The sequence below is a fragment of the Misgurnus anguillicaudatus genome, chromosome 10 (assembly GCF_027580225.2).
Source record: "Misgurnus anguillicaudatus chromosome 10, ASM2758022v2, whole genome shotgun sequence".
Taxonomy (NCBI): domain Eukaryota; kingdom Metazoa; phylum Chordata; class Actinopteri; order Cypriniformes; family Cobitidae; genus Misgurnus; species Misgurnus anguillicaudatus.
In genome coordinates, this window is record NC_073346.2 from 38,989,214 (window position 1) to 38,994,415 (window position 5,202).

Genomic DNA, 5,202 nt, shown 5'->3' on the forward strand with positions numbered 1-5,202 from the left:
ATTCATTAAAATTCATTCATTGAGAAAATGCGCATTTGCACGATTAAAGGCGCAAAAGAGGATGTTTTTCGCCAACCGAGAATCCAAAAACGGTTACTGAGTTTTTTAAATGAGCGCATGGATAAGAACAGCCTCCCGTCATCACAGCTCATTTCTAGGGAACGCCTTCCAAAACTCGTGCACGAACGAGTGTTTGTTTGCCACCGACATATGCTGTGTCGCGTCAGTGAATTCATTATGTGAAATGATATGATAATAAACACATAAGACGTTAAAACGTTAGATCAGTCGACGCTAACTTACTCCCATTTCAACTAGCATGCAGCAGACTGGTCACTGCCTTACAACTACAGTACAATAACAACGTCAATATGTCACCACTAGGGGCTGGCTGTATTTGACTAAGCCACGCCCCTTTTCAACTCCCACCTCGAGGAGGTCCCCAAAGCCGACCCAATGAGCAGACAAACACGGAGACAGGTGAGTAAAATTTAAAACAAGCTTTATTGAATTTTTAAATACTTAAAAGGACTGGGGAAATTGGGGAAGGGAAATTTAAAACTAATGGCTTCTTCTACTCCCTCCAGGGGACTACAGCCACGGGTGACAGGGATGGAAACAACAGGGGTGCCAACCACCATCAACGGGGGCAAGGGGGAAACGTCAGGCTCCCGCCTGGACCCTGCTGGCCGTGGCGCCCTCCTTCTTCTCTCCTGGAGGCAGACAATTTCTGGTGTGGCTGGTAGGGATCTTTCCCACTGTCCGTGCCCAATGGCTCACTCTCGCCTTCTTCTCTCTCCACAGGCGGCCACTAGGACGACAAAGACACTGTTACTGACTTTGAAAGGGGTCTCACCGGCTCCCTGCTTACAGCTTCCTGGGTAAGTATCACGTTCACCGTCGGTTCCTCAATAATTCACTCTCGTTTTCCTCTCTTTCTCCACAGGTGATCGCTAAGACACAGAGACACTGTTATTGGCCTTTGAATGGTTCTCACCAGCTCCGCTGCTTACAGCTTCTGGGTAAGTATCACGTTCACAGTCGGCTCTTCACTGATTCACTCTCGTTTTCCTCTCTCTCTCCACAGGTGATCGCTAGGACACAGAAACGCTATTATTGGTCTTTGAATGGTTCTCACCAGCTCCGCTGCTTACAGCTCTCTGGGTAAGTATCACGTTCACAGTCGGCTCTTTACTGGCTCTTGCTCTCGTTTTCCTCTCTCTCTCCACAGGTGATCGCTAGGACACAGAAACACTGTTATTGGTCTTTGAATGGTTCTCACCAGCTCCGCTGCTTACAGCTCTCTGGGTAAGTATCACGTTCACAGTCGGCTCTTTACTGACTCTCTCTCTCTCGTTTTCCTCTCTCTCTCCACAGGTGATCGCTAGGACACAGAAACACTGTTATTGATCTTTGAATGGTTCTCACCAGCTCCGCTGCTTACAGCTCTCTGGGTAAGTATCACGTTCACAGTCGGCTCTTTACTGACTCTCTCTCTCGTTTTCCTCTCTCTCTCCACAGGTGATCGCTAGGACACAGAACACTGTTATTGGTCTTTGAATGGTTCTCACCAGCTCCGCTGCTTACAGCTCTCTGGATAAGTATCACGTTCACAGTCGGCTCTTTACTGTTGGTCTGCAGGGGGGCGAAGGTCACACACCACCTCGCCGGGTCGAGCGCTGCCCTATCCCCACTGTCCGTAGGCCGATCGAATCCCGGATAGGGGCGCCCTTTCGTAGAGACCACGGGGGCAGCGGACCCGTTCGCCTCCGACTCTGCGACAATACAAACACAGGTAAGCTTACACCACAAATGCTTTTAAGATGTTACTCACAGTCGGTTCTTCTGTAGGTCAGCAGGGGGGCGAATGTCACACAACACCACGCCGGGTCGAGCGCTGCCCTATCCCCACTGTCCGTAGGCTGATCGAATCCCAGATAGGGTCGTGCTTTCGTTGAGACCACGGGGGTAGCTGAGACGTTCGCCTCCGACTCTGCGACAATGCAAACACAGATAAGCTCACACCACAAATGCTTCTAATATAATACTCACAGTCCTCCACAGCTCTTGGCCTGCGTCTCTTCGTACTCTTAAAACAGCACACAGTGTATAATAGCAATGAGGTCTACGGTCGTTGGCCCCTCCGTCCTCCTTCCAGGGGAGAGAATGGATGGTGCGGGGTTTCTCTGACAAGACACACAGCAACCCACGGCAAATACACAGCACCACTCTAACGTGAAAAAGCTTATGATATGTAAAATCTCACTCACCACACTGCAAGTGCAACACCACAAGGGAAACGCCCGGTCTCTTCCCCTGTGCTTGGGGCTAACGTAGAGGCGATGGCAAAACGACCAGACCAAAGTCGCGTCGCGGTGGCTGTATGAAATGTATGCTTCTAGCGGCTCGCCTACCACGCTAATGATAGGGGTAGGGCCGCCTTCCTAATCCTGGAGGATTCCAACGAATCCCACAATGCAAGTTTCTGCTAGTTATACTACACCACGGGCATACTCACAGCGGATAGCCTTTGTGTACGTTGTGCAATGCGATCAAATCGCTTCTCGCTTTACTCCTTCCAAATTACTAGTTGGACCGGAGTTCCTTCTCCACCCGTAGGGTTGTTTCTTAAATCCAGCCGGTCCACCGTAACTGCAACAAGAGAAAAGAGAAGAGAGAGAGATATATCCAGTCACCACGTCTAACAATGAGCACAGCTCCGTTCCTCAGCACACACTTCGACCTCCAACTGTCATCTAACTGTGCTTTTTGTACTTCTCCTTACACTCCCGTTATCCAATTACCCGGCGATCTCGTTAACTAGGCACAGCTGTGCTCAATCCGCTGATTACAGCCGTCGCAAAACTGCCGGATGTCCGGTGTTTCCATTTTTCCGGTCGGGGCGGAAACATCCGGGCGGAACCAACTTCTTCAATTTTTGGTTCCGCCCTGAAAAGTCGTCACCTCGTGACATCCTCCCCCGCCAATACATTCCAGTCCCTGGAATGCCTTTGAGTAGTCCACTCACCATAGCGGGAAGGGGGCCGGCCGCGGTTCTCCCGTTGGGAGCGTCTTACAGGGGAGTCAGGTGCAGCGGGCTCGGGCACAACCTCAGGTTGTCTTTGTGCGGCCAGGGGTTCGGCTGGCTCTGGTGCTGGTCCTGGCTGCCTCTGGACGGCTGGGGGTTCAGCTGGCTCAGGTGCAAGTTCTGGCTCTCCTGGGGCGGCTGGGGGTGGTGCCACCACAGGTAAACCTGGGACCACAGCCCATCCTTCCATCCAGGGGGCCGTCGGTGCCGGCTCCGCAACTACCTCCTCCGTGACCTCGGGAAAATTTGGACAAGGGCGACTCATGTTTCGGTGAACCACCCGTTCCGGGCCGGCCTTTCCTTCCGGCCGGATGGTATACACCGGCTGGCCCGGTCTCTGCTGCCTACAGACTACGTACGGGGTGGCCTCCCAACGGTCGCTCAACTTTACTTTGCCTTGCCGCCGGTTATCTCGTACCAGGACTCTCTCTCCTGGCAGCAAGGGGGCTTCCCGGGCCGTTCGGTCGTACAACCGCTTGTTCTTTTCTCCGGTGGCCCTTTTTTTCTGGGATACCTGCTCATAGGCAAAGTGCAGCCGTTGGTGGTGGCGCCCTACCCATTCAGTCACGCTTCCTTCTTCCTGGCTCGCGGCCGCTCCCAAGACCAGGTCCGTCGGCATCCGCACATGCCTACCGAACATCAGATAAGTGGGGGCATACCCCGTCGTACTATGAATGCTGTTATTATAAGCTTGTAAGAGGTTCGGTAGAGCACTCACCCAATCACTCTGCTTGCGTTGATCCAAGGTCCCTAAGAGCCCCAGCAGGGTTTGATTAAACCTCTCGCAGCAGCCGTTTCCTTGAGGGTGGTAGGACGTCGTATGGGTCTTCGTGCACCCATACAGCTGGCATAATTCCCGGATCACCTTTGATTCGAAGTTTGCCCCTTGGTCTGAGTGTAAGAACTCTGGACATCCAAACGATTGGAAGACGTGCCGCCATAAAGCCGTTGCGGTGGTACTTGCCGTCTGATCGAGTGTGGGAATTGCCCAAGCATATTTCGTAAATAGGTCGGTGATTACTAAGATGTTCGGATTACGGTCCTGTGGCCGGCCCAGGGTCAGGAAATCCATCGCCATGATGTGAAGGGGGGCTTTGGCACATATGGGTATCATCGGCGCTCGGGCCTCTCGTCGAGACTTGAATAACGTACACCTGGGGCAAGCTTGGACCAAGCTACGCACTGATGCTTCCAGCCCCGGCCAGTAGAAGAACCTGCGTAGCAGTGATACGGTCCGTTCTTGTCCCTGGTGTCCCAATTGGTCATGGTAGGCAGACACCAGGGCTGCTGTTTGGTCGGCGGGCACCACGATCTGGCGCACCTCCTCGCCCAGCTTCGGATCACTTACTTTTCGGCAAAGCACCCCCTCCTGTATCTCCAGCTTGTCCCACTGTCCCAGCAGTCTCTTTCCCGTCTCTGTCTCGGTCAGCCTCTCGGACGACGTTGGTCGCCGGCCTTGCTCCACCCACATCCTCACCTGCCATAAATCCTGATCCTGGGCCTGTCTTTCCTTCCACCGGCAGGGGTCCCAACCCCAGCTCCCGGGTACCGCCTCCTGCTGGCCTCCTGGTGCTTCCACAACCCCTATCAGGTAGCCTTCCCCCTGGCCTTCCTCTTCTTGGCCATCACAGCCACCGGGGCCGTCCACCTCTGGCAATCGGGACAAGACATCCGCGTTCGTGTGTTCCCGGCCGGGCCGATACTGCAGTTGGTAATCGAAGTTGGCAAGTTGTGCCACCCAGCGCTGCTCCACAGCCCCCAACTTCGCTGTCTGTAAATGAACCAGAGGATTATTGTCTGTAATCACCGTTACCTTAGCACCCCAGAGGTAGTCCTTGAACTTCTCGCTCAGGGCCCACTTCAGGGCCAGCAGTTCCAACTTGAATGAGCTATAGTTCGCGTCGTTCCTCTCCGCTGGGTGGAGGCTTCGGCTTGCGTAGGCGATCACCCGTTCCGTACCCGCTTGTCGTTGGGCCAAGACTGCTCCCAGCCCCAGGTTGCTAGCGTCTGTATACAAAAGAAATGGCTGGGTAAAGTCTGCATAGGCCAAGATAGGAGCCTGTAACAATTCCTGTTTCAACCTCTGAAATGCCCCTTCACAGGACTCGTCCCAA

General features: G+C 53.6%; 1 long non-coding RNA gene across 1 annotated transcript; it reads right to left on the reverse strand.

Annotated features, from left to right (window-relative positions):
• Positions 1-485: 485 nt before the first annotated feature.
• On the reverse strand, positions 486-3,338 carry LOC141367309 (uncharacterized). Its single transcript, XR_012371645.1, has 2 exons — positions 2,053-3,338; positions 486-1,775 (listed from the first exon to the last, which is right to left on the reverse strand). It is a non-coding gene; the product is annotated as an uncharacterized lncRNA (long non-coding RNA).
• Positions 3,339-5,202: the final 1,864 nt, after the last annotated feature.